The sequence below is a fragment of the Microcebus murinus genome, chromosome 12 (assembly GCF_040939455.1).
Source record: "Microcebus murinus isolate Inina chromosome 12, M.murinus_Inina_mat1.0, whole genome shotgun sequence".
Classification (NCBI taxonomy): Eukaryota; Metazoa; Chordata; class Mammalia; order Primates; family Cheirogaleidae; genus Microcebus; species Microcebus murinus.
Window position 1 is genome coordinate 29,331,182 of NC_134115.1, and position 12,992 is coordinate 29,344,173.

General features: G+C 42.6%; 1 protein-coding gene across 4 annotated transcripts in view; it reads right to left on the reverse strand.

Moving 5' to 3' along the window:
- Positions 1-12,992, reverse strand: part of PIP5K1B (phosphatidylinositol-4-phosphate 5-kinase type 1 beta) — a 282,554-nt gene that overhangs the window by 242,353 nt on the left and 27,209 nt on the right. The window contains exon 2 of one of the 4 annotated variants that reach the window (XM_012736958.2): positions 2,806-2,964. The exons of the other annotated variants lie outside the window; for them this stretch is intronic. The gene's annotated coding sequence lies outside the window, so the exon portion shown is untranslated. The remainder of the gene's footprint in view (positions 1-2,805; positions 2,965-12,992) is intronic. 4 annotated transcript variants of the gene reach the window in all.

Genomic DNA, 12,992 nt, shown 5'->3' on the forward strand with positions numbered 1-12,992 from the left:
ATTAGGGGGAGATCTACTTGGGTGGGGGAAGCAAAGAAGTCTTTTCTGGGGAGGGAGCACTGAAGAATCCTGAAGGAACAGGAGGAGCCAGCAAGGCAAGGAGGGAACTGGCAGAGAGAGGGGGTGTCCCAGCGGCAGGAGACCTAGCATCAGTGAGCACAGGCCCTGGAGCGGGAAGCCTGGCAGGAAGGGGAGATGCAGCAACGAAGTGGGCAGGACGCCCGGGAGCCTTTTATACACTGCATGACTTACAGATCTCCAGAAGTGAGGGATATGATTAAGTACTGCTTCCCAAAAAAGTCTCACAGAACGTTCAAATGGGACATGTCATCCAAGCCACTAAGATGGACTAGATACTGGATTCCAAGGTGAGGTGCGGGGCCTAGATGCAGTAATTCTCAAAGGACAGAGCCCCAAACCCTTTTCAACAGTCCTAAACCTCTTGCCAACAAGGAGCTTGCAAATGGGTCGAGCTGTTGGTGGCTAAGAGAAGAGAATGTTTGAAGCAAGTAGGCTGCAAGGCTAAGGGGAGAAGGGAAGAGAACCTTCCCCTGCCTGCCCCTCCCCCTTCCAGCCTGGGGGAGGGGCGCTTTGCAACCAGACCTTAGCATGAGAGGCTTACTGTAGGAGGGCACTGTGTCCTTGTTTGGGACTTCTGTCTGAGAAATCTGAAGGCCTGGGGTGGGGTGGGGTGGGGGGCTGCCTGGATGCTGGAGGATGACCCAGAGGAAACCACAGCTGCACTGTGAGCAACCTGCACTCTCCCAGTTTGTGGGAGCAAAGAATGTGTATTACCCGTAGACCGCACCACGAGCATAAGTACGGGGCTATATTAGGCTCTTCTCCACAAGGTGCACCTGGACAGCAATGGAACCCAGCAGACAGGTGTCCAAACGGACCGGCTAACTTTCTAGAGACTGACAAAGGAGTTTGCAACGAGGCTACAGAGAGTGCAGCAGCCACACCAAGGAAACTGGAGGTAAGAGACCCCCAGAGACAGGGTGAGGGGTATCTCTGAAGAACCCACAAAAAGGTTCAAGAGAAAGAATTGACTCTAAACATCCCCAACACAAAGACAGAACTCCTGTGATACTGCCATCTTCCTGTGGCCCTTCCTGTTCCTCCCTCACCCCCTAACCCCAATAGCGACTAAGTAAGTGAGAGAGAAACCCTCCAACCACCGCCCCTTCTCCTTGCAACAGGCCCTAGAGCTAGAGGAAGGGGAGCGGTTATAAATATGAATGAGGCTGGAAGCTTTGACTATTCTATGATACTAGACATTTTAAGGATCTGGCAAATTAAAGTTGGGCTTTTTATTGCATAAGAGGAATCAGAATAGCCATGTGATATGTTTTCATCCAAAAGCAGGGGAAATGCTTTCCACTGAATACATTTTAATGGCAGAGTGGGAGACTCTTCCACTAAAGTTGTTTTTTGATGGCATCCCAGGAAATCTGTTTTTCTGAGGCAGATTACACATAGGCACTCTTTGTGGTAGCACACACCTCATGGAACATGTACTCTCCACAAATGAGATCCAGCATGTCCCAGCTTGGACCCTAAGATCACTATGGTTTCCAGGTTCACTTGGAACACTGTCCATCCTTCGCCAGCCCATGCAGAACCTTCTGCAGCTGTAGCAGCTGAGGCTACTGACCTCCTGCCTATGTCACCCTCTTCCTCTTCCAGAAGACAAACATGGTGCAGGAAGGGATCCCGGTCACCAGGGACCACCGCCAAGCTAAGCTCTGGTCCTCCTGAAAGGGGCTCAACTGGGTTCCCAACTTCAAGCCTTGTGAGTCTTCTTCTTAGATGTCGCCTAGAACAGGATTCCTGGCACTTTCATCTGGGCCCCAGCTGAGAAGCTCAGAGCCTCAATCCATACTCTATAGGAAACCCGGGAAGCATCAGTCACAGGACGGGGGTCTCTGTAATACCATGCATGCATTCTTCCTTTGTCTTACGTGTCATGAAAAGCAAATCTTACAGTGCAGGGCAGCGAAACACGAGATGGAACTCATCTTCAGTAAGCGGGCACTGAGGTCAAGCAAATGTGCAAAAGTCAACAGTCTCCGTCTGCAACATCATATGCCAGTGGGTTTTAGCAAATCCACACACTGGCTGGGTCTTTGTGCTCTTGCAAATCTTGCTTACCAAATCCATACTATGTGGAAGCGATTTCTCCTCACACATACACACTGCTCCGTGAGAGCTCATTTAAAACTGAGATAATTCTAAAAGACACTTTGGCATTTGGGCTGTTTTAAAAATACAAAGTAGAGGATCTGAAGGTTTCTGGGCCTGCCATCCACTAGGTTTTGAGCTCCTTGAAGGCAGAGACTGTGTCTAATATACTTTTGTATACCCTGGGGCCCAGCACAGAACCTGTATCTACAAGAGTTGATTAAAAATCTGATAGCTGATGAGTGAGTGAACAAATAAACATTCTGGCTCACATTTTAAATTAGATTTATGTGAATGCTGTAATTAAATATGTTTTTTAAAAAGGCCTGCTATCCATCATTGTTGACTACTCCATTTCATTCTCTCCAGACCATTTTTAGTATGTTTATTTGAATCTTATAACTGAACATTGTCATGTTATTTTAAGTAAAAGCTTCTTCCAAGGCTACTCTTTCTACTGCAGGTCCCTAAGGCCATGTCGACTCCCAGTTCACACCACTGAGAAGCAGTAAAGATCCGTAATGATATTTGACCCCATCAAAGGGAATCGTCATTTCAGATCTCTGGAAGGGAGTAATACTGCTTTAAAATAGCTACTTTTAAAAGAATTAACACTTTCACCTCTCTCGTGGCAGGACCTCTGGGGGCAAAGCAGAAGGAGAAAGGGCTCGCCTGCACGAGCTTGGGAGGCATCAGGCATCAAAGAAGGAAGGTCACAAGATTGGGGGCTGGACGGGTCTGCAGTCACGTCTTGGCTCTGCTGGGCCTCAGCTTCCTCATCTGTAAAATGGAGATAATAAAGCCTACCTCAAAGAATTATTGTGAAGAGGAGAACATGTGAATGTACAAAGGCTCTTACTATAATACCTGACACATAATAAGTGCTCAAATAGCAGTTTTATTACTATTATCTACACAGAAAGCAAATGACATACACCTACCTGCATAGTTCAAGATGATTTAATGTATGAGTAGTCTACAACTCTGATAAAAGTTGGGATCCAAAAGTCAGCCTCAGCTGTTTGGAATTTGGAATGTGTTTTCCCATAGAAACAATGCTATAAAGCATAGAATTTTGGAATTATTAGTGACCTTATAATGCATGTAGTGATGCAGTAGAACTTCCCACTAAATGTAGGCTCTCTGGTGTTTAAATTCCAAGCCAGCCCATCAAAACCGATACAACCCATAACGTCACTGAAACCACATGCAAACAACAACAAAAATAGCAGTAGAAAGTAATTTGTAAATGTCCAGTAGTATTTCAGCTTCACATGTTGTTTTAACCTTAGCTAAGACTATCGTCCAACTTGACACTCAATGATGTGGAGGTGAGGAGACGTAAATTTCTTGTGGGTCAGGCCACAATAAGCTCCCCTGCCCCTCCTCCACCCCCAACTACAGCCACCCAAATCTTCCAGTGAATAACATGCGATAAGAAGTCTATCAGCAGCATGAACAAAATGCAAAAGGCCCATGGAGGAGAAAGAGATAACTAGGGTTGGGGTGGGTGGGGAGGAGGAGAGGAATGTCAAAGAGAGGTGGTGGCAGTGGGGGGAGGGTGTTGATCAGAAGTTCCCCTCCTAGGAGGGGGGTAGGACCGAGGATTTCTGATGTGGGCAGGAGGTCAGTAGGCTCAACACAATAGCACTGAGAAACACTAATTAGGGGTTTTAAAACTAAAAGAGTCCTTGGAAATGACCTGATCTAACACTTTCCCCAACCCCTCTCAGTTTTGTAGACGAAACACCACTGGCACATCAAATGAGTTCTGAGCGTGAAGTGGGTAACTAGTCACACCACGGCTTGAACTCACAACTTGTGACATTTATGGTCTGTGCCACTCCCGGAATACCACGCAGTCCCAGAGTAAGGGACTAATGAACTTCATAAGGAAATACTCCATAAGGAAGGAGCAAGCCTTCCTGTGTACACCTACATTTCTCACTGAATAAATATTTGCCTAAAGTCATATCATAGTTTTATGACATGCAAACACTTGGTTGCTAAAGGAGCTCCAGTGACCTCATCAGAGCTACTGAACCAGAGTCCTAGTTGTAAAGTTTGTAATCCTGCATTGCGTAGAAACCCACTTTCAGAGACCTTCACGATGAAAATATACCAAAAGGCACCTTTGTCCTTTGTGCTAGGCATTTCTGTGACTATAGAGAACAAATGGGTTATTTCTGTCTCCTACTCTTGTCAACTACACATATACCAGCCACTTAACTTCCATTTCGTTGTGTCTCACTGTATTAGAACTACTTAACATTTAGTCGGTCTAAAACAGGGGACCCCAAACTATGGCCCGCGGGCCACATGCGGCCCGAGGAGGACATTTATCCGGCCCCGCCGGGTGTTCTTGCCGCAGCTGCCTGCCCTGCTTAGCAGCCGACTCGTCCCGGGCCCACAGTGCGCATGTGTGGAATGTGCGCCGCACTCTCCAACGGCCCTCCAACGGTCTGAGGGACAGTGAACTGCCCTCCTGTCTAAAAAGTTTGAGGACCCCTGGTCTAAAACATGTCTAGAAATCAGACAGACTAAAAACCCTTTCTAAAAGCATCTAAGGCCTAAAGACTGTATTTCTAATTTATAAATATAAAGCCCTGTTAGGGGATACGTAACCTCTAAGTCTGACAAAAAGATCAGTTCCACGATCTTCCATTTCTTTAGGGAGAAAATGCAGACATTCAATGCAAACACATGGATAGAGGAGCTATGGGCCACACAGAAGTGGCTTCCTGATTTGCTCCACCCCAATCTAATTGGGGTCAGGAAAGCTTTCTAGGTAAGGCGTGGGGAGCTGGCCTCCAAGGACACAGTGGCAGAGAAGGACTGGCCACAGGTGGCAAAGTCAAAGAACTGTTTTTCAGATAAGCAAAGAGACTCTACACCTGGTCAGAGCCACAATGGGTAGCTTGTTTCCTGCCCAATGTGCTAATCAGAAACATAACACATGACCCCAAGATACACTTGTGGCAGGCAGAGAGCATGCACAAGCCTGAGCAATATGTCAGTCTCCTGGCTTCAGCAGCAATAAACCTAGACTAGAACGTGAAATTAGTTACACACATTACATGAACTTAGGGCAAAGCCTAGAGCATGCATAGGCACAGCAGAGCAGACAGTCCTGAAATGAACACTGAAAGTGTGAAAATGCTGACTGGGAAGAATTCACAGAAGAAGCTAAAGGCGGAATTTAGGGAAAAGCAGGCTGAAAAGCATTGCCATCTGAGATATCACAGGTTGCAAAATATTCCCCCAACTAAAATTATGCTGGTATGAAGGGAAGTCCTCAGAAGGAGGCTGGAATTTATATATTGAAATATAAATGCAGAATTCTGACATATTTTAATGTTTTCAGGAAAGAATATAATGTGCTAAAGTGACCTCTCATCTTTATTTCATTGGTCAAAACAAAGGCACCTAAAATAGATCAAGAACCATACCAATGTTCCCCTCAATCGGAGACCTCCCACTCGAGAACTGAATCTAAGTACATAAGATAAAAGATGCAAAAGCCTAGATTGTATGAAGATGTACAAATGGTGTGTTCCATAAGAGCAAACCTAAAAACACTTGAGATCCTATTTGATGACTGACAATAGGGGAAAAGTCAGACTGAGCAAGAGTAAATTAATGCATGTGAAATATTTTTGACTCCTTTAGAAATGATAATATGAAGATACAAAGTGGGAAAATAAAATATGAAGTCTGCAAATTCCAAATTAAATGTTCACAGTGATTACAACCAAATCAAAGAGAGGTGCTAGGGAGAAAGCCAGGGGCGCACTCAGTAATGGCCTAGGGAAGCCTGGGTGGGCCAGGGTGGGCTGATGGCCACCGGGGAAGCTGAAAGGCAGTCCCCTTGGGTAAAACCTTGGAGAACTTCGTGGGCTGGTGAAGGAGAGGCTCTAGCCTCATCCAGAAATTCCAAAGGGTGGGCATGAGCCCTAAATTAGAAAAAAAAAAATGTTGGTTTTCCTGAGATCAAAGGGGGCTCCAGTGCAATGCATGAGCCTTGGATTGGACTGAAGGGTAGAAAATACAGATGGTTTAATATGACCCCAAAGAAGGGTGATCTGAAGGATTAAAAGAAAAAGGACTTCTTCTCAGAGAGGGTGTGAAACGGTTTGTTTAATCTAGAAATATCTGGAAGGGTCCGTTTAGTCTATAAATTTGGCTGAGCTCGTTGAGGAACAGAAGAATGAACTTGCACTGACTGATAGCGCATGAGAGTGGGAATGGAGCAAGGTGATTAGCTGTACCCCACTCCCGCCGTCCCCAGCTTTCAGATAAGAATACCCACAGCGAGAAAGGTGATGCCAGCTGCTGGCTCATGATGACAACTAGTTTATGGCAGTGGTGGGTCAGATCTTTTCCTCTCAGTCTAGTAATTTTTATATTCTATCATGTTCTGATATGAACCATATGTAGGTAGACTCATACATGAATTAACCTTAAGATAATTGTTTTCACTATATAAGTACTATTGATTTTATTTTTTATTGGTGAAATTTAAGAAAGCCCCCCAAAAGAGTGAAATCAACTGCTGTTTCAATTCTCCATACAACCACAATTTTAAAAATTCTCATTATTCTGTCAAATTTATGTAGTTGGTGTTGACCTATTTTCACAGAACAATTTTCATAGTTCATATTGTGGTATCTATTCCATAGGTTTAGCTAACCTATTGGACTTTGTGTCATCAGCCACATAAATATGAATTTTTAAATATTTCTGTCCAAATCCGAAGGATATTTCTTAAGCTGTGGCCAAGAAAAAAATCTACATGCCCGTCCCTGGAAACTTCTTTCCAGGCCGACACTCAGTCATTACTCCTGCCATGGTATATGAATAGAATCAGCTATGAATTTATTTAATTATTCTGTCATCCTCCAATGTCTCTCTGTTATGTGCGTTAAGGAGACCTGTGAGAGATTTTTGTCAAATGCTTAGATATCCATGACAATGTGTTCCAATACAGAAACCCCTAGCAAAAAAGGAAATGTGACAAACTGGTCACTACACATTATTAGTAAATGTATGCTGGTTCCTAGGGATCAATGCAATCTCTTCTCTGGACTCCTTAGTCACTTCTATGATGATGATTTAGAAATACTGCAAGGGTATATTTCATACATTGAAAGTTTTAGGAATTCCACTTTTTCAACACCTATACAGAACAACCTTTGTATGTCTCTGGTCTTCTGGAACCTATGCTACTCTCCAAGTTCACTCAACCGTCACTGGCAGTGGCTCAGAGATGGTATCTGCTAACTCCTTCAACACCCTGAGATATGATCTAACGTGCCCTGGAGATGTGAGCTCATTCCAATTACCTGGATGCTCTTTGACTGTTGTCTGAATCCCTGTTAATAACACCCTTTTCATTCTGAAAATCATTCTCTTTGATGGAGAACTGAAAGCGATATAGTTCTGTATTTGTCATCTATTCGTGCCAGCCTTACTCCCTTTTCTTAAGCAACAGTCTGTCTCCACTCTTCTAGCTCCAGATACAACTAAAAAGCAAAATAAACAAACAAAAAAAAACACTATTCTTAAAATACAAATGACATATTATTCACACTCCGAAAAGTTCAACCTATCCAGCAAGGAAATTAAATGAACACAAAAAGGAAATATCATTTTATAACGAACTGCGGAAACACACCTTTAAGTGATAGTAAGCCATGCTGGGGAGATCGTAGGGAAATGGACATACTCATATATATGTCGATAATGTAACTTTAATATGTATTCAGAAAGCAAATATGTAAGATGTTCATGCCCTCTGTTCCAGGTAACCTACACCTGAATATATATCTTGAGAGACACATTCTAAAAGAAAAGGAGGTCAAAGTGTGCAAATGTAGGAAGAACAGGAATATCATAACAGCCCCAGACTGGATGCAGTCTAAATAGCCCACAATGGAAATGGTTAAATAAACTGTAAAATACCAACTGCGGTAGGCTGAATAATGGTTCCCCCAAAGACATCCACGTCGTAATCCCCAGAACCTGTGCATATACTACTTTACATGGTAAAAGGAATTGTGTAGATGTGATTACATTAAGAATCTAAAGATGGGGAGATTATCCTGGGGTACCCCAGGGTCCAAGTAGGCCCAATGTAATCACAAGGATCTGTATAGGAGGCAGGAGGGTCAGAGTCAGAGGAGGAGATATGAGGACAGAAGTCAAGCTGGGGAGTGGAGTGAGATTTGAAGATCCTGCTGGCTTTAAAGTTGGAGAAAGGGGCCATGAGTCCAGGAATGAGAGTGGCCTCTGGAAGCTGGAAACAGCAAGAATATGGATTCTCCTCTAGAGCTTCCAAAAGAAATACACCCCTGCCAACATCTTGATTTTAGGATTTCTGACCTCCAGAAGTGTAGGATAATAAATTTGTATACTTATAAGCCACTAAATCTGTGGTATGTTTTTACAGCAGCATAGGAAACGGATGCACAATTATGCAGCCACTAAATGTTATAAACCTGAGGATTATAGAACAGAAGAAAAATATTAAAATATGCAGATGACAAAATTGTATGCATACAATTACTACCATGTAACTACCATACAAGTAGATCAAGATTAGTAGATTAAGATTTAAAAAGACTAATAGATTAAAAGACCTCCTAACTGGTCCCTCTGTTTCTGCAACATCCATTGTGGCCAGCATGGTCCTTTCCAAATGTAAAATCTGATTACCTTATTCCTCTGCTCAAAAGTCTCCAGTGGCTTCTCTCTCCTCAAAGAAAAAGCCCAAGTTGCAACAAGATCTACATAGCCCAGGTCCACAGAGAGCATAGCTCCAGGGACAGCCATGCACATTTGCTTCAAATGAATGGCATCCTGGAAGTGTGCGGTACACCGCCTGCCCACGCGTGCATGTTTGTCCTCACTCACCCCACCTCTCTACCTTGCTGACTCCCCTCCAGCCCCACTGACCAACTTGCTATTCCTGGAATGTTACAAGCACACTCCTGCTTCTGGCTTTTAGTACCCTCTGTTCTCTTTGCTTGAAATACTACTTTTTCTAGGGGTAGGTGTATGGCTCATTCCCTTGCTTCCTTCTGGTCTCTGATCAAATGTCACCTTGTCAATAGAGCTTCCCTCAATCACCTTATATAAATAACAATTCCATCACCCTACCCCAGAACTCCCCATTTCCCTTATCTTTCTTGACTTCTCTCGATAGCATGTATCTGTCATATTAAAAATATCTATTTTTTTTATCCATCTCCCTGAATTAGAATATAAACTCCATCAGAGCACAGATTTTTGGCAGCTTTGTTCATTGATGCATCCTCAGAGCCTAAATGTATTCACATAGTGGGAATTAAAATTCACATAGTGGGCAAATGAAAATTTGTTGAGTAAATGAATGAAGATCAGAGATGATTTCAGAGAAATGAAAACAGCACCCATTTTAATAAAATACAACTTGTTTATAGGGAACCAAATAACTTCAATTACCAAAATAGTTGAAATTTTTTTAAGAAACCAGTAGCTAAGTAACTTTGGAAGATGATATTTTTAGATAGTTTGATCATAAGTCCTTTCTTCATCTTCTGTGCATGCCTTTTTAAAATTCAAATTAATCATACAGTGTCCTCTGAAGCCACATGGGTTCCTTTAGATTGTCTCCCCATCTCTCCTGAGAAGTTTCATCACATTTGTGTGATCCGGATTTCATTTTTCAGAAACTCTCATCCCTTCTGGGTCACATATCCCCTTAAAAGCCATGAGATCTGATTTACTTTCATTGAAATGTTTTTAAAACTGTGCTCTTAAAGCTCTGGTAACACGTCTTATGACCAGAATTTTTTCTTCATTGTTAAAAATTTCAACAGATCTGAGACAGGAAATATACCAAATGAGCCAAGAGTACCTTGTAGTACCAGAAAGTAAGAAGTTGCTAAAAAAAAAAACAAGCAAACAAACATACCCCCAAAATGACGAGTGTATGTCAAGGGCTACTGGAGCCAATAGGAGGCCAAAAAGGAGCTATTAATAAAACTAGAACAATATGAGCAAGAAAATAAAGTAATATTGAATTATAACTAATGTATAAAATAAATGAGTCCATAGTGACATAAACAAGCGATTGCATAAATAAATGAACTGGGAAGACTAGACAAATTTCTGGCTGGGTATGATGACTCACGCCTGTAATCCTAGCACTCTGGCAGGCCAAGACGGGAGGACTGCTCGAGGTCAGGAGTTTGAGACCAGACTGAGCAGGAGCAAGACCCCGTCTCTACCAGAAATAGAAAAAATTAGCCGGGTGTGGTGGCATGCACCTCTAGTCCCAGCTACTCAGGAAGCTGAGGCAGGAGGATCGTTTGAGCCCAGGAGTCTGAGGTTGCAGTGAGCTATGATAATGCCACAGCATCTAGCCGGGGCAACAAGGCAGGACTCTGTCACACACAAAAAAAACATAGACAAATCTCTTGAAGAAGATCCACATAATTTTTTACAGATACTCACTCTGAAGGAGTATCCTAACTCCCCACTCCCTAACTGTGGGCTGCAAATAGTGACTTTCTTCCAAAGACTATAGTAGAGGAACCTGACAAACATTACTTCAGCCAGGCAATCAAGATCTGCATCAACTGTGATACGTCAAATTAATAGTATTACCCTTTTTATGGCCGGGCGCTGTGGCTCACGCCTGTAATCCTAGCTCTTGGGAGGCCGAGGCGGGCGGATTGCTCAAGGTCAGGAGTTCAAAACCAGCCTGAGCGAGACCCCGTCTCTACTATAAATAGAAAGAAATTAATTGGCCAACTGATATATATATAAAAAATTAGCCGGGCATGGTGGCGCATGCCTGTAGTCCCAGCTACTTGGGAGGCTGAGGCAGAAGGATCACTCGAGCCCAGGAGTTTGAGGTTGCTGTGAGCTAGGCTGACGCCACGGCACTCACTCTAGCCTGGGCAACAAAGCGAGACTCTGTCTCAAAAAAAAAAAAAAAAAAAAAAAAAAAAAAAAAAAAAAAATAGTATTACCCTTTTTATGATGTGATGAGGATGACATTTACCTCCCAAAACACTCCAGTCTACATTAATCTAGCCTAATCATGAGAAAAATATCAGACAAATCCCAAGTGATGGACCTTTCACAAAACACCTAACAGTAACTCTCCAAATTGTCAAGGACATCAAAACCAAGGAACATCTGAGAAACTGTCACAACAAAGGGGATCCTAAGGAGACATGACAACTAAATGTAATGTGGTAGTCCAGGTAGAATCCTAGAACAAAAACAAAGGGACATTAGGGGGAAACAGTAAATCTGAACAAAGTATGAACTTTAACAATAATGTATCAATATCAGTTCATGAATTGGGTCAAATGTACTATACCAATGTAAGATCAAGATAGGGGTATAAGGTATACAAGAGTTCTCTCTGTATGACATCCTCAATAGTTCTCTACATCTAATAAATAGATGATTTACTAATAATAGTTCTCTACATCTCAAATAAAAATGTTGTTAAAAAAAAATCCAAGAGATCATGACCACTGCCTTCAAAGGCTCCTGCCTCTTCTGCATCATAGGATAATTCTTCCTTAATGGTCAGTGTTAAATCCAACATGGTAACTTCTTTGTTGTATTCTGAGAAGTGACAAAATAGGCCAAAAGGTATTGGGGATTTTTTAGCTGGATTACCCAGCCAGCAGAAGCGGAGATGGTCACCTCCTATTGCCTTTTTTCAGTTTTGCAGTCTGTACAGTATCAACAAGGCATCAGCCTTCGCTTCCATCTGTTGGCTGACAGAAGGTTCCCACAACCATCAAACTGATGGACTTTTTTTCTTTTAACCTCACCAAATGTTCTGCAGAAGAGTTCTGTTTTTAGACTGTGGATGTACAGATAGGCATGATCTTTCCTTTCTGTCAATTCTGTTTCTCTCCTTCTCTTCCATAGACTAGAGGGACATCCTCATCCCTGTGAGTCTCGGGACCATTTGAGCAGGAAGCCATGGAAGCAGGAATCAGCCACCACATTAAAGGGGGAAAAAGGAGCAAGACCTTCTGGTTCCAGTCCATTTTACATATTCTGGACTCATCTGCCTGCTATCAGCAGTCCTCATTAGCCAAGTACTTAACCAAACAGTCAAGATAGGTTGGATGTAGCTTTGAGTCTTTGTTTTTATTGTCCTTCCCTCCCATTGAAATACATCTTGCCTTTTATGTTGTTTCTTCCTGCTTCATTAATTCTGTTTGGCTCCCACATAGGCGAGATCTTTCCCTTCTCTGAACTCTAATAAACCCAATCTCGCTCACTTTGCATTCCCAGCACCCAAGTTGGCTGTGTCTCCTAAGTGTATCTCCTCAACTACCCTGTAAATTCCTTAATGGAGTGAACTTCATCTACTTTTCTTCATCTACTACACTTTGTGCCTTGGTCAATCAAGTTGTCCAATAAACACTGGCAAGTATTTGAGTGTTTGCCATTGAGTATTTATTTTACAACAACTCGATGGAATAGGAATGTAATTACCCCGATTTTACAGCCAAAAATTCTAAAGAATAAAGTAGTTGAGTGATTTTCCTGGGGTCATGTGGAAGTTGCAGAGCCAGAATTTGAACCCAAATTCAAGCTCTTAATTACAACAGTACGTTCCACTGCTTCCTAATAAATACTTACTGAGTTAAATGATCGCTTAAAGAGTCTAAGTGTTTCAATAAGTGGTGATCTCAGAAGGAAAGTGAAAAACCCTTGGTCTTTCACCCCCAATTAAATGAGAAAGTTTTTATTCAGTTGTTCCCACCCAAACCTAAAAGTCACACAGA